Raw genomic sequence first — 24,844 nt, 5'->3', positions numbered from 1 at the left:
CAAGAAGGTAGCAAGCAAAGTTGTCCGTTTTTATCGATATATACTTTCCGAAACGTCCGTAGACTTCCATAGGATATAAAGGAGTTATAGACAAGTAATCCGCTCTGAGACGAACTGCTAGCCCAAGAAAAGTCTTCACCGGAGGAGAAAGATTATAGAAAACTGCCTGTGATGGTAAGTTCAACTGCATTTCTTCGGGCACTGACGAAGAGCGTAGCGCATCCAGAAACTACTTTAGACATTATTTTACCATTCCCTAAACCAGAACAAGCTCGCAGTTCGCCGCACCGGTTTCGGAAGGCGATACACACAAAGCAAGCCGTTCCTCGTAGAACAAATCGCCTAATTTTCATTGATAGGGCACGGGAGGTGCGGAGAGCGTCGCGTCCAGTTGTTGCATGCGTGATCTTTGCGGCTGGACCGTGTTTGCCGCGGAGTTGCTTAGCAACGATAGGGGCGATAAATATGCAGACACACATGCACACAGACAGCCTACTTCTATTTTCCAAAAAGGGAAGTAGGCTAGTTTACAGCACCAAGCTGCAATTGTATGGATTACTCGAAAGTTCCAACGAATATTATTGCTTCTTAGATCCTCTTGAGTTATACAGCATAAATATATGTATGTTTTAATTTGTTCTGATTTCCTATAACGCTACTAGTATCATTTGGAGAGGTCGCTACTTCGATTCTGCGCCAGGAAACCGAATACACTGACTAAACTGTATCTTGGTTCTTCTCCGTTTCTCAAGCTAAATGTCAGAAGAGTGCCTTAAAGTAGAACACAACCACCTCCACCCACAGTCTTTCCAATTCATGATTCCCTGTCATTTATTAATTCGACGCTATATGACCCGAGTTACGGCAGCGTTTTTAAGCAAATTACAAACAGTAATTGCAGATTAGGCGGGCGCGTAAGTCTGACAACCTCACGCCATTTGTGAGCCTCCACGGCCTGTTACAGGAATAGCTTTACTTTTCAGCCGGTCACGGTAGCAGAGCGGTCGAAGGCATGTACTGTCTTCACTCGCTTGGGAACCGGGATCGTTGGTTCGAATCCCACTCAGGGCATGGATGTTTAGTTTGTGTGTGTGCGTTTTTCTGTGTTTGTGTACAGGTAGAGGCCTTGCCACGAGCTGACCACCCGCCCAAGAAGTCCTACCGAATGTGTAAGAAAAACCGAAGTGAACGGAGAAGTTCATGGAGGTAGGCCTAGGCCCCCGGGGGCTGTAGTGCTAAGTAAGAAAATACAGATTATATTTTTACGTATTTATTAATTATATCTCTTTGAACCGATAAGCAACACGAACAGGCAAGTATTCTAACTGTAAGAAGAACCCAGAGCACGCTGTCTCGTGCAGCCTAATAAGAGAGGTGCCATATTCTCCGAAAGTGGCTCTAATACATGAAGCGTTCAAATTGCCTTATGATACTGTAATGTCCTGGTAGCAAGTATAGAGCGCTGTAACTTCGGCTGATGCAGTTCTGCAGCGAACTAACTACGAAACTCAAATTATCAAAATCTCCCCTTAGTGGCGTCAAATGAGAAGAGAACTCGGAAGTCTCTCCCTACAGCAGCAATAACTGCGCGTCTTGATATCACTGCCACTGTCCAGCCCTAAGAGGCGTGCTCTCCATTACAGGTATACCTACATGCACCACATGGTTTAAGATTACAAAATTCTACTAACAGAATGCATTTTTCAATTGCGCATGCGTTTTATAGTAAACGATTATGTTTTCAAACGACAGCAGCTGGTCTCTGTGTGCTCTCTGTGACGCAGCTGCTCAATTTTCGAAAGTTATTCAGAATAATTCCAATCTTCGAAGCGGTAAACATGAAGCACAGATCGTACTGTAAAGGAAATTTTAACCTTACCAAGAGAACCAGAATTCACCAGAGAAAATATACCGCGGGGCAAACATAACGGAGTGAGGAGACAAGCATTCACACTCTACGGATTAGGTGCTCAAATTATTCTAGAAAAGCTCTGTGAAGGCATATTCAAAACGACGTGAAACAAGTAAATGCTTTTCCTACCATTGCTGAAGGAAGTTCTGAATGAACTCACAGTTCTCTGGTCTATGTAGATCACATCAGTTTATTCGACAATATCGTTGCCGCTGCAGATATGAACACTGAAATGTCATTATATGAGTGTCCATCTAAAGGTAAACACAGAAAGCACCATAAAGTGAACATATAAAGAAACGCAACAAATCTTTTGAAACTGAGGTAAGTTTAGTTATTTTAGATAGATGTAGCACATGAGAATTATATTTACAAGGAAGTTTTGGGCAAAGAGAGAGGAAGGAGATCGCATAAGCCTTCTTTAGGAGAGTAGGCTAACAGGAAGTTCTGGGAACGGATAATAGCCTACTTCCTCTTGGCATTACACGGACCGCATAGGAAACCAAATTACTATGGGAAACACATAGACGGCAAGCCGATCTCGTAAGCCTCCTAAGACAAGATGGGGGAAGCACAGAGACCAAGATAATCTCATAAGCCTCATAAGACTCAAAGGCTAAAAAAGAACAGAGAGATAAACAGATAGATGGACAGACACAGACGAATACACGGACCGACTGCAGGGTTATCTTAAAGCCTTATTTTGTATTTTACAGATAAGAAAAATAGTCTAAAATGCGTACCAGTTCTATTAAAGGAAAATCAAATGGGAAACCTAGCCATAGATGGGGGAACTGCATTCCAAGAAATCGTAACTGTAGCGTGATTGTCTGGACTCAGAGGGATAAGTGGGGAGAAGGGCGGTATGTTCTTTTGACAACTTTCTGCATTTCTTAGCAAATAGGGCGCCAATCAGCTTCACAATGAGAATCTGTTTTTGTGAGATAGTTACACCGTCATTTGTTAACAACACAAGTTTGGCCCCGATATAAATTACAATAAAATTTATGTAAGAATTTAAGTATTCACGGTGAACGAATGTAGTACAATATTCGCCTTAGGCTACATGTCTAGGAGCCGGATGCCTGGCCACATAATTTCGCTTCTTCGTGCGGCGATAGGGCGAGGGATAGGACTGACAGCGCATATGGTCTGCGTCACGTGATTCCTGGCCAAAACAAAGTAGCAAATGTTGTGCCATGTATGTCCTGCGACACACGTCGCCGTCAAATTCCACAAGCTACTAATGATTAAACCAATGTCCGTATTATTTAAAAAAAAATGCTCGCAGCGATCTCCATGCATTTACGACAGACGAAGCGCACCAAATGGCATTCGATCCAGTACTCCTTAACGTGTTGGCATTGGCCTTTGACACAGCTGCTTCAAGTCTTGCCAGGAAGTCTTCGACAGTCTTGGGAATGACTTCATAAATGTGTCCTTCAGAAATAAAGCATTCGGAGTTGTACCCGGTGACCGAGGACGCCAATCAGTCGGTCCACGAGGGCTATTCACCTTCGTGGACATGACGCAGTCCCTGCAGTGTGCTGGAGCTCTGAGGTGCTCAAGCCACAGTCTCTGCTCCGCAGCTAGAAGCACGCCTTTTAAGTAGCTCCGGCAGAGAAGCTCTCCCGGAGTTAAAGACATTGTTGAAAAATCCGTCTGTTAGGTAGCAGATAAGGACGCAAGACGATTCAACCCAAATATAGAGGGAGAACAGGCTCAGATATAGCATGAGCATTATCCCGTGCCCAGATATCACAATTGTGGACTTTCAACACACTCCAGTATATAGACCATACATCATATTGTAACGGCTTTGATCAATGCGTTGCCAGGCAACAGTTTTGTAAATAAGAATACAGAAAACAATAGAAGGTAATCTGTGTTTTCTATGCGGTCCGTGCAGAGCAAAAGCACTGAGATGTAGGAAGTCTTTTGCCAAGAAAAGCAGCGGTAAACATGCATCAACAAAAATGGGGGACGGTGTTTTCCGTTACGTCCGTGCAAAAAACAAAAGGCGCTATGATTCAGTTCTTAATTATCGGTAGCAGATAGTCACAGAAAATTCGTTGACATGTGAAGACTTAAGTGTAATTAAAAGGCTTAATTTATGAGTAATATTTGGAGTGTGTGATTCAGTGAGGCTGTTATAGTTTCTGCGTATTGTTGTGGTACCAGGAGAGGACCTGTGTGTGTGTGTTAATTAGCGATAACGCTGTATTTAAATATGATTGAGAGAAATTGTAACCAAGATGCTAATAAACTCAATCATCCTAACTAGAATCCGTCAATTTCGTCGCGCGTCCCATCCTACACGTGGCAATATTATTAAAAAGAAATCTTCCACAGTGTACTGATTCAGCCCTTCCCAAAATTCCAACCTTATGCAGTGGTATGGAAGCAACTGCTCGTCGTGAAGCGCTTCGAGGACCCTCGGTTCAGATGTGTCACTTGAGCTTCTTCACGACTCTAATCCCACACTTGCAATTTGGCAACCTCGTTGACTTCTGTCCGCACATTCCAGGAGTGACATGGAGTCACGTATGCCGTAGGTGCTACAGTCTTTTGTCACAAAAGGAGGCTGCTCCAGTTGTCGAAAAGTAAACAGCGCCTGGATACCGTCGCCCAGGATAATGCAGCTCGTATTCCCAAACAGCAATAGCAACTCGACTATTACAGGTACCGAGGATTAAGGGAATGCTGCAGTAATCGTCGCGTGTGTATTTCATGTTCGTTCGATCACAACTGACCCCCTGCTGCGCACTCCTTTTCTGAGTACACATAACAACCCGCCATGCATCGTCGTGATAAATAATATTGCCGAAAATTAAGGTCATGTGACTTGTAAGACGGGTTCTTGAGTGGATTATTGTATTTATTGACACCTTTTACACACGACTCTTGACTACAGATAATACAGAACTACTGCTGATCTACACACTTCACAGTTCACGTTGCACATACACTATGGTTCTCAGCCTTCACTAGTCGTTCCTGGCAACGGATTTATAAGTCTGTCAATTCAAATCACACAAAAAGTCTTCTTTTAGGAAGCCTAATTTATTTCTTTCCATTATTATGCAACTGCGAATTCTGAAGACTCGACTCAATTCAATTCCTCTGTTCCGAGTTCATATCCCGGCTGGCTGAAATCTCGAAACTCGGCTCATTCTATGTTGCTGTTACCAGCTTCGGAACTCTATTATAACCACTTTTCACGGACCAGGTAGAAAACACAGCCTCTCTATTGCTGGGAAGGCTTGCTTATAGCGCTGTTGCATAACAACGGAAGGTACTTGATTGTTGCCTCCGTATTCGTTGCCGCGGGTATGTGTTTACCGAGTCGTTGCCTGTCAGTGAACGTCTATTCTTTATTCACTATTCCAGCTTTCGGGCGTCATGTCACAATATGTTAACCCTTCTGACGACAAGTGTCTCGAATATAAAGAGTCTTTGAGCGTACATTTTGCAAAATATTTGGCCTAACTCTTTAAAAGAAATCGCAATATTTACAGCTTCTATACGAATATCGTTTCGACCTGTACATGTGAGTGTCTGTGTGTGTGCATGTTTATACGCACAGGCGCACACAGGCTAACACCCACTGACAATTCAACTAGACATCTCGTTATTTTTGTATATCTCAAGATTTCATACCCTTGCAGTCTCCACATTTTCCCGTATTCCGTTCCAGTTCTGCTAGATATTATACAGAAAGATTTTTCGAGGCCGACGCTTGAAGCCATCCCCCACATACAACATGCACAAATAGTCGATCATATATAGCCTTAATTACGTAACATTTATATAGTGTGCTACACATGATCACATCAAAATAACATCAATACTCAAAGAATTGACACGACACACTGAAACAGAAAACGCCTCAGTCTTTCATGACCTGCGTAACGTCAGCTCATTCAACCCCTTAACGTTAAACAATTCCTTCCTGTGGTAACTTAAAATTTTGTGCTGACAGCTATACATTTCAAGATTATAAAACGTTATATACATATTGCACGTATGATCACGTGTTTAGGGTGTGACTTATAAGACGGGATTTGGATTGGTTGATTGGATTTATTGGCCCTTATACATTTACACAACTCGGGACTACGGCTAACAGTGCGTTACTGCTATTCTGCACACTTTTCAGTTCACAGTTGTACACGCACTACGGTTCTGTCTTCGCTAGTCATATCCAGGCAACGGATTTATAACAGTTTCACTGGCACTTCAAATCACACATGGAGTCTCCTTTTCGCAGCATAATTCTTTCTTGTTATTTCTGCAGCTGCCAATTCCGAAGACTCGACTCGACTAATCTCGACTTCTGTTCTCTCCTCTTCAAGCGACTTTCTTTGTTCCTTTATAACCACATGACACGGGCCCCACGGAAAACATAGCCTGTATTGAAAAGGAGGCGTGTTTACTGGTCCGTTACCTAGCAATGAATGTTCTATTGCCGTGTGCGCGTGTGATGCAGGAACGTTCTTACGGAGCCGTTGCCCAGTAGTGGTTGTACACGTCACATTACGAATAATGGCATGTATACGTACATATCAGCGACGTATGTTCATTCCTAAAATAGATTTTTTGGTCTCCGAAACGTCGGCATATACCTCAACATTGACACTATAATAGCACCAAATTTTATTACGTACACTGGTCTGCTTATAGTGCCTTTCCAAGAGTTCTGAGCAAAGGGCTTCTTATGCCATCAAGTATCATCTCTTGTACATATATATTTCATAACTTCTGCATCATGGATGCATTTATAATCCAAGCACTGGGGTCTTACTGAGAATCACACATTTCTAATTTCGTTCCCTTCTCTCTTCCTCTCTTTCGAGCTTTCTTTCTTCCTTTCATCTATGGTTTATTTTTACGCCGAAAAGTTTCCATTTGAAAGACATCCGAGTTTCTCAAGTTTCCGTGCGTTTCTTAGCTAATCCTTGTTTCAAGAAGTTCTTTATTTAAGTTTACGAACTAGATTATAAATTGTAAATAGATTTTCCATCTGCAAAACTATAAGACAACACATAATACTGCGAGGTGTTAGAGCGACTACAGACGGGGTTTGGTTGGGATGAGTGGATTTACTGCACACTTCGAGATTGTAACTACAATTACAACACACTCGTCTTCTCACTACAGCACATATGGGTACCACGTCTTCTAATTTTGTTTTCACCAGCCGTTTCCTGGTCACGGATGTTCTGTGCTTTGGTCATTACTGGCTGCGAATCTCACAACTGACTCCCAGGCTGGCGGCCACTTCACACCAACCTACCCTTCGAACTCAACTCAACTGAAAGGACGCATTGCTCCACCTAACTCTCCTGCTTATAAGATATCGGTAGGCACCACGTAGAATACAGCGCTCCTCATTGTTGTAGTTCAATCGTTGTCGTACGAATATGTTTCTTTGAGAATCCGTTACTCAGCAACGGTTTCAGTACATTTGCTCATTCCGCAGTCGCTGCCGAGTAGCGGCCGTTATTTATAGAGTCATTACTTAGCAACGTGTCTACATGCTACAACACTCAAGCCCTTAATGTCGCTGAATTGATTTATTACTTTCCATTTTTACTACATCTGATCATTTTGCTCGTAATTTCTCTACATAACAAGACTGCCGAATCAAGTGTCCGGCGACATTTTGTGTCCTGTCAATCACAAATTTATGCGAATCAGCTCCTCCCCGTTGTTCCGCCGTGGGCAGCACGGACATGTTCACAAATCTATCGAAGGTCTTCCTGTCCTCATAGCCACCCCATCCCTTTGAAGTCACTGTATCCTGTCTGAGCAGACTATGGCCGCGGCTGTCTCTACCATCAGATTAGAAAATTCGAGAGGACGTGAAGAAAAGAATCCGGATTTCAGACTCAGAATATTGAGGGCATTAATGTTAATTTTTGTGAATATTATCCTCATATTAGCATTTTTCCTGAATGAAATGTGGTTTCTTTTACGAGTCTGTCCGTAGCTAAGAATGTGTATCTTCGAATGGTAAGATGACTGCAAATAATTCATTAGGAAGGACATAGTATTCATCTAGGTATTTGCCAGAAAGAACTGAGAAAAATCGCGAGAAACCTCAGTCAGGTTTCCCGGTATCTCAGTCTGGATTCTATCAGAGCACCTTCGATTACAGGCCTGGAACATTACCGCCACACCAATCTGTGTGCTGACTTTCAGTTCAAGCGTATGTCACGTATTATATTTCAGCATCCTGTTGCAGTGGTTAACGATTTAATCTGCAGGGGCTGTCTTGGAGGTGAATCTTTTGTCGTGCTCGTAGACTGCTGATGATGTGCTATGCATAATGCTGTGTAGTTAGGCAGCAGACACAGCTCCTCGTAACCATACACCAACCCCGTAAATCACACATCTCGCCCACAACACAACCGAACTACACCACAAGACTGCACACATAATCCATAAAACCAAAGAATGGCAGAAACACAGAGTGTCAACCGAAAAATGAGGCATTTTTAGCTACCTCTATGTTCAACAATAGTTAGAACTATTTTCAACTATGTTTTAGGACAATGAACTAGAAAGAGTAATACAGCATGATAATTAAGTAAAACTTATTTTCACGTATGCTGGGTTTGTGTAACTGTTAAGACGGCTTTTGGATTTGATAATCGAACATGCTTGACCTCTACACAACTGGTTTCAACAGTTCACAGATCGCTATCTGACAGACTGTCCTCATCCGACTGGACACTCCACGAGAACTACTCCGACTTCGAACTGAACTCACAAAAATTGTTGGCATTGTTGGCTTCTCGTTATATAGTCTCGGGTCAGACACAACAGAGAAAACCACATCCGTTGCCTAGCAATGAATATATGCGAGCCCACATACAAAACACATCTTGCGTCACCGGTTATATTGTTTCTTATACATATTGCGGGCTTTTCCTAGAAATGGGTCTATTCTATTTTTGGTTGTGTATTTGTTACAGGCTTGTTTACAGAGCCATTCCCTAGCAGTGAGTCTACATGTCACATTATCTCCCTGTGATTACCTTGTTAGGTACAAACATATCTACCATTTATGAGAAAAGTGACAAAGCAGCACATCAACAGCCTACGAACACGTCAAGAAGCCGCACGGTAAATGTAAAGAAGATGGAATACTCACTGGGTTCATGGAAAGTAAAGGTAGTAGGTCTCCAAAAAAACAAACTTCGTGGCCTGTAGTCCGTAAGCGAACAATACTGACCGAGCGACCACCGTCTGTCGACGAAGTTAGTGCCAACATTTGCGGATAGAGGATGTCACGTGGTCAGCGCAACGAATCCTCACTGCCGGGGATCTCGATTTTCTAGACCGGAGCCGCCATTTCCTTGAAATAGCTCCTCAATTATCCTTACGAGGCTGGGTGGACCCCGTCCCAGACCCACTACTTCTCAGAAAGCAGTAAGTTTATGGAAAGTAAATAAAAAACGACAGATTTATGGAAACTGAAAAGACTGTGACAGACATATGGAAAGTAAAATATTTATTTACTCGTGTTACCGTCCCCCTTTTTCTTCCCCTGTATTTATGTGCCGGCTTCGGTAGATCACTCGACTCCCATCAGGGTTGTGTTACGGCAGTAACTGAGGCAACGGGAAACTGCACACTTGAAGTTAGTCCATTGCTCGAAATCAGCAACACAACTGCCACTGTCCACATACTGTTTATTTATTCAGAAGCGAAATATTATAAATTCCTTTGCAAGCACCGGGTAATATGGCCCCTTTACTATTATCAGATTTTAACGATCCGAAGTGAAATGCTGATGAATTTAGAGCAACCTGGGAGTGCAGTCCAATGACGTCTGTCTCCCATCAATTCAAAACGCCAAGTTTCTGAAGACTGTTATCCTGTGGGAGCATCGCTTCATCCCCCAAGAAGGATTTGAATTGACGGCCTCTCGCAGACCAAAATTAATTTCCTTCTGGCTGATTTTAACTAGCCAAATCATCATGCAATCGGCACAAGCCAATCATATAACGACCTTTGAGAATAAAACATTTCCCAATATACAGAACTCGGAACCCCACGTGAGAGAGTGGTTACATTCTTTAGTTAGGGCCCAGCTACACCCTTCCGAAGACACTATATTACGGCTACACATGTTAACAAAACAAAATTCACATCTTCGGAAAACTACAGACTTGCCTCCCGTGGTGACACTGTCCCCTTCCGGCCATCCAAACTGCACGTAAGCAGAATAAGGCAGTTGTCTCTGTCCAGATAAGAAAAACAAGTCAAAACATGCTAATAAATCGGTCTCGCCAATAAACCAGTCTCCCTTCCGAAATGGCTAAAGAGGACCATAGCGTCCACTTAGAACTGTAACAGGTTTGGACGGTCACGCCTGAGAATCTAGTTGAAGGAATGTAAATTAACTGCACTCTGACCACATGAAAAAAATTACGTCGATGATAATGTATAATGAATCATTTTAACCAGATAAGAAAAATGTATGCGGAAACACGCAGAACAATTCGAAGAGCCTTTTGCATGTTATGGACAGTTACAAGGCCTACTCCTTCAGAAATCTCTAAATAAAAAACGGCCAATTGCCCATTACATTATAAGTCAAACTTTTTGCACAAATGAAGTGTGGCCGACGATCTTCCTTGTTATGTCCGCTGTTTATTCGTTTCAATTTCTAGGCTCCATTTATAATTCATGAAGCGACCAAGTTTGAAGTGGTGTCCATCTGTCTGTGTCCAGCGCTAGAGGTTCTATCGGTAAGTGGATTATAACTTTCAATTTCATTTTAAATCCTTATACAAGTAGAGGCTTAAAGGAATTTTGAAATATCTTTCGCAATCATGCCTGACGCTGTTCTGAAAGCTTAAACAAATTTCACAACTCGTTTACCATGATATTAATATCTGAAGCTGTGACCCCTGTGTTGCCTAGTAGAATTTTAATAACGTTATAGATGACTGTTGCTGCCTGCATCCTCAGGATAAAAATGACATTAGGGACAGCATGCAGTAAGCAATTCTGGCACTCGTACGAACGGACCAACTGTCGGTAAGCTTCTACCAGAATGCATGGGGTCATATATCAGGCAACAATACAGTCGTACCTAGGACTTATGACTTAACGAGTTCTCAATAACGTGTCTCAGCTGAAAATTTTGAAGTCGATTTCGGTAGAATATACGCAGCATAAAGTTACTGAAGTTACTCTATATGCGTTGAACTAAGAGCTCATATTCCATTTTCAATAATTTAGCAAGTATTTCGGTATAATGCTATTGTGCTATTATATACTCAACAAAGGGACATCAGATAACGTACCATAAATTCTTCAAATAATAAGAATGTTGGAAATTACTTGTTATGAGTGCCTGCCCAAGCCACCATATCCTTAAAACATGGGGTAAGCAATTCGAATTCACAGTCGTAAGTTCCAAATTTATGAGCGCAAGTGGAATGAATATTAATTTGCTTAGAAGGAGTACTTGAAATCCCTATACTGACACATGTGAGCCGCTGTCAGTGTCATTGTACTCGTGCGTCTGGGAAAATACCATTTGTGGATCCTCGTGTTGGTGGAACACGAAGTTCGTTAGGGGGGGGTCACGTTATGAGACATAACTAGCCACTTCGCCATTCGTTAAGTCCCCTAGTATTGTTCAGATACTTAGAAACTTAGACAGGATAACATGGTGATATAATGGACGTGACAAGAAATACATGCAGAATTTTTTGGTGGTAAAATTCTCAGGAAATTCCTCCTGGGAATTAGGGAAGGAAGTCTATCACTATGAGGGATCTTTGTTTGCTAGGCTGGGTATGGGAGGTAGATAGAACTGGCTCAGCCTTGTATAAACCGTCTGGCCTTGTGCTTCGTTGAAGTTTCGGTTTTGTTTTCCATTTTCAACTAGGTAAAGAGGTAGCTTTCAGCACACCTACAGCAGCAGGGCCTAATTCTCAAACCATTTTCACCAGTGCAAAGGTTCGAGAAATACTGTTCCTGGATTATTTTTAACGTGCAGAGTTATAGTCCTGTATAAAGACAGGAGATTCATGATATGAAGCCAGTGAACAGCGAGTACAATTTAAAAGCCACTTATGTTAACCCACTACAAGTTCTGTACTGAAGAAGAAAAAGTTTGCTCACAGGGTCTGTGGATAGCAACACGAGGCCCGCTCGACAGCTTCAACACACACCGTTGGCACTCCTTCAGAATTATATACGTACTTTAAAATGGATGGTAGCAAACTGTGATCTGTACAATAATAGGAGAAGGGCCGCAATGGCTCAGTTGGTATATCAGTGGGCTACGGAATGGACGCCCGGGGTTTTGTTTACGGCAGGGGCAGGGATATTTTCTCTACTTCATAGCGTCCAAACTGGCTGTGGGCCCATTCAGATATCGGTGGCTTTTTCCCCTGGAGCAAAGCGGCAGGGGCGTAAAGCTGGCTAATCACCTCCATGTGGTACTAAGTTGTCAAGAATGACGAAGTAACCCCCACTCTCCCTTACGTCTTCATGACATCGTGTTTAATTAATTAAGCATAGGGCCAACTTTATATTTACCTATTAATGCCTATCACCATAAATTAATTTTTGGTAACATTTAAGACTTTCCAATCGAGTGCTATGGCACCTTATAAATCTAAATATGTGTAATTTACTCTACGGAAGGGCACGCCGTAGCGTAGTTGGTTGAGGCACTATGCTACAAGCCGGAGGTAGCGGGATCGAATCCAGATGAGGTGGATTATTTTAATTGACCTAATCCTTCCAGCCGCACTATGGCCCTGGGGTCGACTCAGTACCATGAATACTCTTGGAATATTCGTGGGGATAAAGGATGGCCGGCGCGTGGGGCTGACAACCTTACCGCCATCTATGAGCCCATTGTCTAGAAAACGTGGGAACATCAACATCTCACAACTCTATGGGCCTCCACAGACTGTTACAGGGATACATTCACTTTTACTTACTTTACTTTTTTTAATTTACTCTAAGGCACAAAGAGTTTTCGTAAGAATTTTACTGTCAGCTTCACTGTGAGAAATTGTGACGTATTATGAGATCTGCTCGCAACAGTACAAGCAATAGTACTGCTGGTAGTTTTGTCAGCAGTAGTAGGAGTAGAAATTTTGGTCTCTCGACGATACGTGCAGGATCTCTATTATCGGAGCACTGATTATACTGATTTTCATATGATACAATGTTGAAATGAATTCTAGGCCGAACTTGTTATCGAAATATCAATAGGAACTGCGACGTAGTTGTGCGCTGCACAGGAAATTGTGCGTCACTAAGTATGGGGGCTGTTTTACCTAACGGAATTCGAAGCGAGTCAGTCGTATGACATACCACCGGAAAGAAATTTAATTTTGGGACATCTCCTGTACAGAGTATCGCGAAGTGAAATATTGTCTTCTTAATGTGGAAACGGAATTTTGTCGTGGACACTCTACACAGGTGGCACTGCTGTCCTTGTGTAAGTGCAACGAAGTGCTTTCCGGAGCGAACTCGACTACTGGACAAATATTGGCACCGAGCAAAGGACACATATGAGGGGCGTGGGAAATGAAGGACTGTTGGAAATAAAATGGGTCGACATACAGAAATGTTTGTCACGGAAGAAGGCTAGATATGGCACCGTTGCGAGAAGGAAAAGAAAATGAGGTATCACAAAAATGAAAGAGGTTACGGGAGAGAGCCAGAGAGGAGAACAGAATAAGTTTCCCCTAAGAATAAATGTTCTGTAACTCAGAAATTCCAAGATCGAATCTAGACCTAGGAGCGATTCATGAAATCTACACTTTCGTTGTTTTCCCAAGTCCTTCCACTCACATTCCGGGATACTGCCCAACAAGGCAACACGGCTGCTTCTTTCCACGTTCCATCCCGTGTTTGAATCATAAATCATCCCGCCATTAAACGCCAAAATTTGAGACAACTTCATCATCGTCTATACGACCACAAATTGATAGTCACGAAGTGTTTGAAACTGAGAAGTGCAGTAAGACTGAGATGTATGAAAGGGCACAATGATGGTACAGGTTTAACATCGGTGAAAATATGGACATCAGAGAACCTGGCTCAAGCAGTGAGGCTTCAGACGTATCCCGGAGTTGTCTCGCTCGAAACTTGGCCGGAAAACCCATTATGCGATTTATCGTAATTATCCTCCGCCCCTGTAAACAAATACTGGAATATCGTCTAAAATTACGTTATTACCGCTTTCTTCTACATACCTTCCAATCTGAGGTAGTGTCATAGCTCAAGCGGTTAGTCGCCGGCTTCCTACTGCGGCGGCCCAGGTTCGAGGCCAGGTCACATCATGTGGGATTTTTGGTGGACAAATCGGCACTGGGGCAGGTTTTCTCCGAGTTTTTCGGTTTCCCTTGTCAATTCTCATTCCACCGATTGCTCCACACTCATCATCAATAATCTGAGGTTGGTACAATAGGCCAGTTAGTGGCCGACGTACCAAGTGGACTCAGTCTCACCCCACCCCAAGAAAGTAAAAAAAACTTCACTTTATTTTCTGCTCTCATCCTAACATTCGACGCTATACACTTGGTCTGTGTGACTGCCAGAGCGTTAAATAAAATTAAAATATTATAACATATTTAAGTGAATATAGACGGAGTTTGGATCGATAATGGGATTTATGGGACTCTTACGAAGAATAAATATAATTTATAGCTTTATCGCTAATTCACACGCACTACATCTCACTAAAGCACACAGTCTTCACCAGTCTTTGCTTGGTAACGGCAACAATGTCCTAGACTCCTCGGCCTCTGTGTTTACGTCCTTACTGGCTCGCCAGTGTACCCTGGTTCCTCATGGTCGCAACTCCTCAGACTTGCCTTGTTCAAGGCACAACAGATCACTGTGTTCGCGGTGCAAGGACCGAGAAGGCCCACCCCTTATACATTCATACCTTGTTCGTTATGAACAGAAAAATATGAATGACTAATACGTATTTTCCTTTCAAAATTTGAATATAATCATATTACATTACAAGTGAATTTACATGCTTTTCACGTATAATTTCTTATAGGCTTATGAGATCGACCAAAAATCGTCCCGCGATCGACGCGTTGGACATGCCTTCTATATTCTTTAAAATATCTAACGTGTACGGTCTCAGCGTTAGGAACACATGAACTGGAAACGAAACAAGCGTCATTTAATGTACACCTTTGAAGTGTTCTGTAGTGTTACGCTTATGAAAAAGAACAAGTACAACTTTCATTCCGTCACTTTATCGTGAAATACGAGACTAATAGATTAAATAGCGCAATCTATAATGCACTAGACTGAAGTTTCATATCGCCGTGACGACATTGTATCTTACTCTTTGGGTAGACCAGTCTACTCAGCAGCCGAAGATGTGAACGATGAACTACAACCAGAATGCACGTTGTCAGTTCCCAGAAGATAGCATTCAGTTATTTACATAGAAACTACCGATAAATGACTTGTTACCGTTCTTTACACGTGAAACTTGTTGTGTGTACAGTCATCATGCTTACAAACTAGCATCAAGCATTTGTTTTGCATCAGAAAGTGCAAACATGCTCACTGTCACAAATTTCGAGACTGCATACCCTACTAACTCCACTGTACTCGGGTGGTTAGTTGCTGGCTTCCCACCGTGGTAACCCCGGGTTAGTTCCAGCTCAAGCCATGTGGGATTTGTGGTGGACGAAGTGACACTAGGGTAGGCTTTATTGGAGTATTTCGGTTTTACCGCTGATCCTCATCCCACCAGCTGCTAAACGGTCGTTAATCATCCTGTCATCGACGCTATATAGACTCGATACGGACGGCGTCGTTAAGTAACAAAATTAAAATAATAAACACTTCATTGTATAGGGCAGGGGTGACAACACCTCGCAATGCCGTGTGCCAATATTTCAGGAGGAAGGATTTCTCTATACAACACTATAACTATTCATTTTAAAACATATTCCCACACGAAAATTAATATTTAAACTTTTACTATCTTTACATTTCTTTGAAAAATGTTTCCTGGCCGGGAAAACTTTATGTAGCGAAACCTAAGCTTGCGAATCCTTCGCAGTGAGGTCATTGCGCAGTCCGTAACTGTGCGGGCGGTCTTGTAATTGTCTGCTGATATGGACTTTTTCAGTTGCAATGCCATATTCATGTAAGTCCGTGCAAATTCCAAGTATTTTTCATCACACTTCCCATGAATTAATCACTCAAAACTACAAGTACAAATCACGATTATCCTCATAATGAAACTTTCCTTGTCACTTATACGTTCCTCTGTTGTATGCTAAGAACTCTTCTCCAGCGCAATCTGTATCCTCTTCCCTAAGGGTTGGAGTCAAAGTTTCGTATCTATATAATACACCAAGTAAATTTTAATTAAAACCTTGGTGCTATTATCGGAATATACAGCGATAGAAGGCGATATCCTCTAATTCCCAGTCTGTAGTATCCGGCAGCCTCCGTGCATAGTTAAAAGAAACAACATAAATTTCAATCCGCAAATTTTAATTACAGTTTTATAATTTCCTTCCTACTGAGTAATTAGTATAGAATTATCTTCATTTATAAGGCACACGAGGCACAAATATTAAGAGCTTCTGGATATCCCTAGCGGAACTTCGTACTTGAATACAGAAAGATATTTTATCATGCGGCTTTCTATGTCATGGATTCAGGTGTACAGATAATGCATCTTCCGGAAGAAATCTTTACTGTTGGCAATAAGAACGGAACTTTTATATCTTGTGTAACCGCCGATATGCAACTAAACGCTGTAATATAATGTAATGTTTCAAGATATATGAAAATTAACACTAATTATCGAAGGTAACGTCCTTGTCTGCATTATTTACCTAATTTTCAAATTATGTTCTGGACGGTGCCATAGCTCAGTCGACTTCGAAATTCGGCGGCACTTGTTCGAAACCAGATCAGGTCATGTGGTATTTGTTATGAACTGATTGGCAGGGAGGGGGGGATTTTCACCGAATACGTTGACTTTCATTGTCGGTCCTAATTTTATCGAGGGTTCCAGACGCATCAATCATCCCCACAGATACAATAGACCCATTAGTGGCCGGCGCACCAAATATACTCGGTCTCATCTCACCATACGAATTAAAAAATAAAAAATTCTCGTAATCTCACACAAATTTCCCATGACCCGAGTAAAATCCAGCTGCATCTATATCACGGCGTCGAAAGGTCTGTTGCCTTCTCCGAATGAAATACGTAATGCGCATGTCTCCCGTGTAGGACTTCTACAGACACTACCAGTGCCATATGATGTATGCGAAATTATTATACATTAATACAAACATGCAGCACCAGAGAACGGGGCAACCAGACATCCGAATATTAGATTAGTGCATATCAAGGAACTACATTAAGGGACAGCGTGACCGGAGACACCAGCGATGAGTCATACATAGTCAAACAACCGCAAGCAGAAAGTGGCTGGCAGCCATGCAAGTTGTGAACTTTCCGTGAATGTGAACGGCAGATCAGAGTTGTTAGAGAGAGCAGAGCTGATGCTTGAGAGAGGAGGATGTTAAGAAACATCTGAAACGTAACTAAAGCAAACATAACTGCATAACCTAGCTGAAGGGAAGAGGCTGTCTGTGTCTTGAAATCCCATATGAAACAGCAGCTATATTAAAGTGTCAGAACATAATATATTCGGCAAGGAAATTGCGTAGAAATACTGAAATATAATATCTGAAGTAAAGATAATGTACAACATAATTCAAAGAAACACTAACTACATATAAAAATGAAATTTAGCGTCTGAAATAAGATTATTGCACAGAAATACAAACTTAGTAGGAAACGTGACCTCAGCAGGTTGTGTGTAAATATACGAGCATCAACAGAATATCTGAATCAAAGCTGTTGTGGCGAATTGTCTGAATTTAAATCCCAAAGGAAAAGAATCGGCAGAAACACTTAAACACAACACTGAAGTAATATTCGAACATGATCAAAGCAAGCGGGCACCTACTCGAAACTGCAATCCAAACTCGTCTGCGACATTAATATCGGGTGGGCCCACGCTTTGCCTTTATGACAGCTCTATCTCTGTAGGGGAGATTTTGTACCAGGTGTCTGAACGTCTCCGGCAGAACGGCAGCCAATTCTTCCTGGAGAGCTGTAGCCAGAGCAATTAGTGCTGCCGGGCGTTGGGGCGTTCTGTGGGATTCAGGTCAGGACTCCGGACTGGGCAGACAATTTCTGGAACCTTACTGTCCACAAGTCAATCCCTCACAGGGCAGGGAGCATTTTCATGCTGATACAGACAATCGTCATCAACTCACTGGTCTTCTAGCACAGACAGTACGCAGCGGGTCAGAATAGCCTTTCGTCTTTCCGCGTTTAGATTTCCGTGCATTATTACGAGAGGGCCAAGTACATTCCATGAAAATCACACCCACACCGTAATGCCGCCACCTCCAAATTTCACTGTTGACACTACACATGCTGGCAGGTGTTCTTCTCCAGGCATTCACCAGACCCAAACCTTCCCATCGGACCGCCACACGGTATAGCGTCATTCATCACACGTTTCCAGTTGCGCACTGTCCAGTGGCGTGGCTCTTTACACGACTTTCGGCAGTGCTTAGCGTTCACAGCGAAATATTTGGTTTATGGGAAGCTGATCGCTCACGGAACCCCATTCCTCTTAACTCCCGACGCACAGGCATGGTGCTGGCTGGACAATTCGTAGCACTACGAAACTCAGGGGTGACTGTTTCACTCGATGTCTGGCGCGTTTCACGAACCGCCATCTTCAACGCTCGACTTTCCCTGCAGGTCGTTAAACGCGACCTACTCAGTCTTGGGTTCGTTGTGATTGTGCCTTCACGTCTCCACAATGACATCAAGAACCGTCGACTTGGACAACTTGAGAACGGTTCCAATGTCCCTGACAGATTTCTTACTGATGTGGCAACCAATAACTATTCCACGTTCAAAGTCACTGAGTTTCCGTGACCTATCCATGCTGCTGATACTGTTTAGTAACGAGCAACACACAGCTCTCTGCCTACTTTTATACCGGTAAGTGCAGTCGTAGTGACATCTAAGCTTCAGTTTACTACTACAGAGGGATGTCTGCATACTTTGACTGATATACTGATGTGCAGCTGGCTTCAAGCTTGGCCCAAGCCACCAGCTGCGCGTCTCAGGAGGAAATATCCAACTGTGAGAGGAAAGTGATGAACTTCACGGAACCTTGACCGTCTCCTAAAACGTACAGCTGCACAAACCTTCTTGAGATGAACTTAGAAGTGCAGAATATGTACATCAGTGATTTTCGTGTGTATACTGTGCGGTGGCATTTTACGCGAATTTGAGAGAGTACGATATAAAAATATTAATAAAGTCCCACTTTATAGGCAAAGTCTGAAATAATGTGAATCCCCAGAAATTCGCAAGAATCATACATGTGTTTGAAAATTTGTCTCGAATGCTGCAGGGTCTACAGGAACGCATCTTCGTGTAAATGCAACTGCACTGTACGTATTAATTAAACACAAGTCATGTTCCATTCATACAACACCCGTAGCACGCATAGTTGTTAATCAGTTACAAAGAAACTGTTAGAAAAAAAAGCAATGAGATGGAAGGCTACCATAAAATGTTCCCAAATACCTGGTAACTAATATATACATGCCTCAACATTACAAATTACCGCGACTGACCGGCGGTGATTCTCAGAACAGAGAGTGATTACTTCCCAACACAACAGCAACCTGCTGGTCTTTTTAAATCACATACAATTTATTTTCTCTGAGACTTAATTCAGTTTTTATACTTGATTTCAATTGTTACGCTTCGAGGGTCAAATTGATTCCATGGAAATATTTTACGTGGGCAGGATGAAACCGTACAGGAATATAATAAATTGTCGGACGGTTAATCAATTAGTGATTCAATTATCTGTCGGTCGGTTACTTAGTTACATTTTTGCAGCTCCTACAATTACAGATATTCACATCAAAATTAAAATTTATTTTCCTGTGAAGTATTTATCTGTAACAGAAGATAAACTACTGTATCTGAAAACAACATTTCGGCAGTCTGTGACTCACCCCAAAGATCTCACCCTTCTACGCTCTTTTCCAGCTCCTCCGCCAGAAATGAGAACAAAAATGATAACATTATTAATCGTAACATACGTAAACAGATTTGCACTGTGTGTACGTTTTGATTTACACTGTGTGTACCTTGTTTACTGTGTTGTATTTTGTTTTGTATTGTTCCTTTATGTTATAGACTTTCCTTGTCTGTATCAGTGTAAGTTCTACTGCCACCGGGTGAACACCCAATTGCAGTAAAACAATAATAATATAATAATAAGCTACTCAAATAAATACCTAACCCCAATGAAACACAAAAATTAGGTAACTAAATTTTTTTTACTTGTTTCGTTCTGGTCCCTCACACTAAAAATATTATAAAAGATAAAACAATTCCGTCCAGTGTGACTCGAGAAGCTTTTCTTATTTCAATTCTTCATGCCCTTACATGTTTCGATCCTTAGAGAACATCATCAGAGGGACACCGATACACTTTGGAAACCACTATTACAATGGGTGTCCTGACTGTGAAAATATACATATATACATACAATAGTGACAATGCACAAATGGATACAAAATTCAAAGCTTTCACAACTACAGCGGCTGTCTTGATATATTAAAATTTTTTAAAACTTTTTGTTATTTAAGTTAGAATTTATAAACCAAATAGGTTCGTGTCCTCTCTCTGATCACCTATCGTGACGGGGGCCGAGCTTGTGACGCCTGTCTTTCTTGAGTAGTAGGTTCACTGATGTCCTGTGGTTGTTCGTTGGGCGTTGTGATGATAGTCTCTAAGGACCGAAACTTGTAAGGGCATGAAAAATTGAAACAAGAAAAACTTCACCAGTCACACTGGACGGAACTGTTTTATCTCTAATAATGAAATATTTGCTTGGAACTGAATCTCGACTCTCGTCTCTATGGTAGAATACAGAATTATGGAGTTCCAGAATATATTTCGAAGGAGAAAGTATCAGGTGGGTGGTGGGAACAGAAAAATTCCAAAATCGGTAAACTGAATTCTCTGCCTAATACACATCAAGGTCATCAGAGGGCCACGTCATAATTCAGGCGAGTGGTTATATGCTCCTCGTAGCAGAAACCTCATTTAATCGCGGGCCGTTCGTGTGGTATTGTGCTGGGACACGTGACAGCGTCATAGGTTTTATCCAGTCACTTCCATGTTCTCCTGTCAATTATCATTCCTCTAACGTTCAATTCTCCTCTGCCTCTTTATCTATCTATCGATGTGTCTATCTATTCATGGCTCTACAGCCCTTATGGACTTTGGCCATTTTTTCAGTTTATTAATCTATATACAGTTGGTCAGCCTCTAACAGAAATGAGTACCAGGAATTAAATAAATAATTTTCCTAGGGAGTAAAATGCGGCCGGCGCGTAAGGCCGACAACCTTACCGCCATCTTTGAGCCGACTGTCTAGATAATGTGGGACCCTCAACGTCTCACAACCCTATGGGCCTTCACGGCCTGGTACAGGGATAGCTTTACTTTTTTTTTTTACTTTTTTATATACATTTGGTAGGACTCCTTGGACGGGGGATCAGCCCATCGCAAGGCAGATACCTACACAAAGAATAAACGCACAGAATGAATGCTTCGGGTGGGATTCGAACCCACGGTCCCAGTGTTCGAGCGGGTAAAGATGGTTCATGCCTTTGACCGCGCGGCTACTGTGTTCGGATTTCCCGTCTGCCGGGTGCTGGGGTCACTCAATATCAAGGGAACCAGCTCAGAGCACGCGTTACAAAATCAAAGATCGTGGAGTAACTGGGCATGTAACATGCATACGAAAGATAAGAAGTGTATTCATATTCTACATCTGAAAACCTTACTTGGATCACGCAGGCATGGATGATACTATTGAAATGCACCTTGAAGTAAGCTGTCTATGAAGAAATATACTAGATTCCTCTGCACGAGTATAGGGACACAATCATAACATTGTTAACTCCATAATAAACATTTGGGTTTCACGAACGTTCACAAATTCATTACAGGATGAGTAAATATCGGCTTCCTTTTAAGCACTCTACTTAAACGGGCTGTTTAAGTCCTTTACCTTACGTCAGTGGTTCTCAAACTTTTTACCTCTGAGCCCCCCCCCTGACAAGAGGAAATACTCTCAGGCCCCCAGCCTGTTTTCTTTATCAAAATTGAAGTCATTGTATGTTTGACGTTTTATTCAGTTTATTTTGTGTTTTTCTACATACTATTTAGCAGTTTTTTTACTCAAAATTAAAGTATCACAATATTAGGCCTACAATAAAAATTAGTTTTAACATTTGCAGTTAACCAAAGTATGTACTGAAATGAAAAGATATTTAACTAACACGTATTTAATTTTTTTCTGCAAAGAAAATCAAACATTTAAATGTCAAATTTCAGTATGATGGATGGGCCTGCTTTTGAGAACAAAGTTTATCCAAACGTGGTGTAATATCAGAAATGGCCACTCTAACTTCTTTAGCAATATTTAGCNCATTTTCGAATGGATTTTTAATCCAATTAAATTTATCAAAATCATTGCAAAAGTATTTTTCGAAATGAACTTTCAACATTATGAGATGATCAAGTAGGCAGCTTTTTATTTCCATTGGAAGCATTGGATTATCAGTGTCTTGTACCATTGACACTAGAGTAGGGAACATGTCTAGCGTGTCACTTTCCATACTGTTTCTCCAGAGCGCTCATTTTTTCACGAATGCCTTCATTTTGTCATTCCAAGAAAGTACAGTTGCCTCATTCCCTTCAAGTGAAGTGTTGAGGATATTTAGTTTCTCAAATATATCTGGGAGGTAAGCCATTTTCAATAAGAAATTCTTGTTGCTGAAACTGTCTGCGAGTGAGTGATTTTCCCTATTTAAGAAACAGAACACCTCATGCCTCAGCTTAAACATTCTCTTTAATACCTTGCCTCTTGAAAGCCATCGAGCATCACTAAAAAACAACAGAGCAGTGTGTTCGGCACCCATTTCCCCACACAGCATTCAAAAAGTCTAGACTTCAGAGGATGTGGCTGCTGCCGAACTATCAACGCTGTCTCTGGCATACGCATTTTATAATTGCCGGCAAAGATAATTATTATTAGTTATTTTGAAATTTATGATAATTAAAGCCTGTAGTTATCAAATGTTTTTCTATGTGTATTTTTATTTTTTGTTACTTTTCTAATTGATTTAGGGCACTTTTAATTTTTATCTATAGGAAAGTATGCTGCGCCCCACTTTCAAGCCCTTCGCGCACCCCCTGGGGGTCGCGCCCCACAGTTTGAGAACCACTGCCTTACATAAAGCGCCAATTATCGACTTTGCGCATGCCTTATACGTATGGACATGAGAAGCTGCTACTTCCATACTGAGCGATACTCCTTTTTACTACAGAAAACCCTGTCACCACCTGAAGCACCCATTTCGACTACAGCCTCACTTACTACCATCATTTCTCATCGGTGCAGGAATCCAGTGCACCTGTGTACCCTGTTAATTGAATACGAGCCTTGTGAGAGAGACAGTCCTGAATTATTTTCTGAGGAGTATATAATGAAGCTTAAAGTCGCAATACATGTATTAAGTACACAAAGTATACAAGGGCAGGCAAGTATGCTAGCATCAAGAGTATGAGATCTGTTATTACTGAACAGAAGTTCACTCCTTCGCTGTACAAAGCTGCACGTTTAAACTATCCTACGTATTATTATTTCCCACAATTTTCTTATAAACTGCATGGCAAATTGCACACTTATAACGATCAAATTCTGAAAACAAGGAGTCACTTCCCATTTCACACTGCATTTGCAACTCGAGTGGCCTTAGGATAAACACAAGAGAGAAATGTGAGTGCCGCCTTTAGGCTCTCATAATGCATTTTGTCTCCAGCTATTGGATTCGCCAATACTCAGACATCCATTTACGTAATTCAAGAACCGACCAATGCAAAGAGAGTTTGTTGGCAACCAGGCACGCAGGCATAGATATCGTTTTATGCTTAGCTCATGAAGCTGCGGGTTTACAGAATTGTAGTACATTTGGGTATCAGAAATATCTTTTACAGTACTATGTATTTTATCACTACGTACCAGCCACGTGCAGACATACGTGTATTTACTAACAGGGAATACTTAAAGTCGCAATACATGTCTTAAGTACACAAAGTATATAAGGGCAGGCAAGTATGCTAGCATCAAGAATATGAGATTTGTTATTACCTGAACAGAAGTTCACTCCTTCGCTGTACAAAGCTGCACGTTTAAACTGTCCTTCGTATTATTATTTCCCACAATTGTCTTATGAACTGCATGGCAAATTTCACATTTATAACGATCACATTCTGGAAACAACGAACCACGTCACACTTCACACTGCATTTGCAACTCGACTGGCCTTCCTTAGGATAAACAAGCTAGAAATCTGAGTGCAGCCTTTAGGCTCTCATAATGCATTTTGTCTCCAGCTATTGGATTCGCCAATACTCAGACATCCATTTACGTAATTCAAGAACCGACCAATGCAAAGAGAGTTTGTTGGCAACCAGGCACGCAGGCATAGATATCGTTCTATGCTTAGCTCATGAAGCTGCGGGTTCACAGAATTGTAGTACATTTGGGTATGAGAAATACCTTTTAAAGTACTTTAGGTATTTTATCACTACGTACCAGCCACGTGCAGACGTACGTGTATTTATTAATAGGGAATCTCTTCCACAAAACAAATTAACAACAAAACCGCCTAACAAAACAAAAATGACGAGTTCTGTATTCTGGGATATAATGCGATGTAGCACTTTGAAAACCAACAGGCGCTTCGCAGGGAA

General features: G+C 41.7%; 1 protein-coding gene across 1 annotated transcript in view; it reads right to left on the bottom strand.

The window, feature by feature from the left end:
• The window catches only part of LOC111875469 (neuroligin-3-like), a 1,112,233-nt gene extending 1,087,836 nt beyond the window's left edge, over positions 1-24,397 (bottom strand). The window contains exon 1 of the mRNA XM_023871752.2: positions 24,240-24,397. The gene's annotated coding sequence lies outside the window, so the exon portion shown is untranslated. The remainder of the gene's footprint in view (positions 1-24,239) is intronic.
• Between the last annotated feature and the right edge of the window lie 447 nt (positions 24,398-24,844).

Source organism: Cryptotermes secundus, unplaced genomic scaffold (assembly GCF_002891405.2).
Source record: "Cryptotermes secundus unplaced genomic scaffold, Csec_1.0 scaffold736, whole genome shotgun sequence".
In the NCBI taxonomy this organism is placed as follows: domain Eukaryota; kingdom Metazoa; phylum Arthropoda; class Insecta; order Blattodea; family Kalotermitidae; genus Cryptotermes; species Cryptotermes secundus.
Note: the sequence above shows the minus strand (reverse complement) of the source record. Positions and strands in the feature narration are given on the sequence as shown.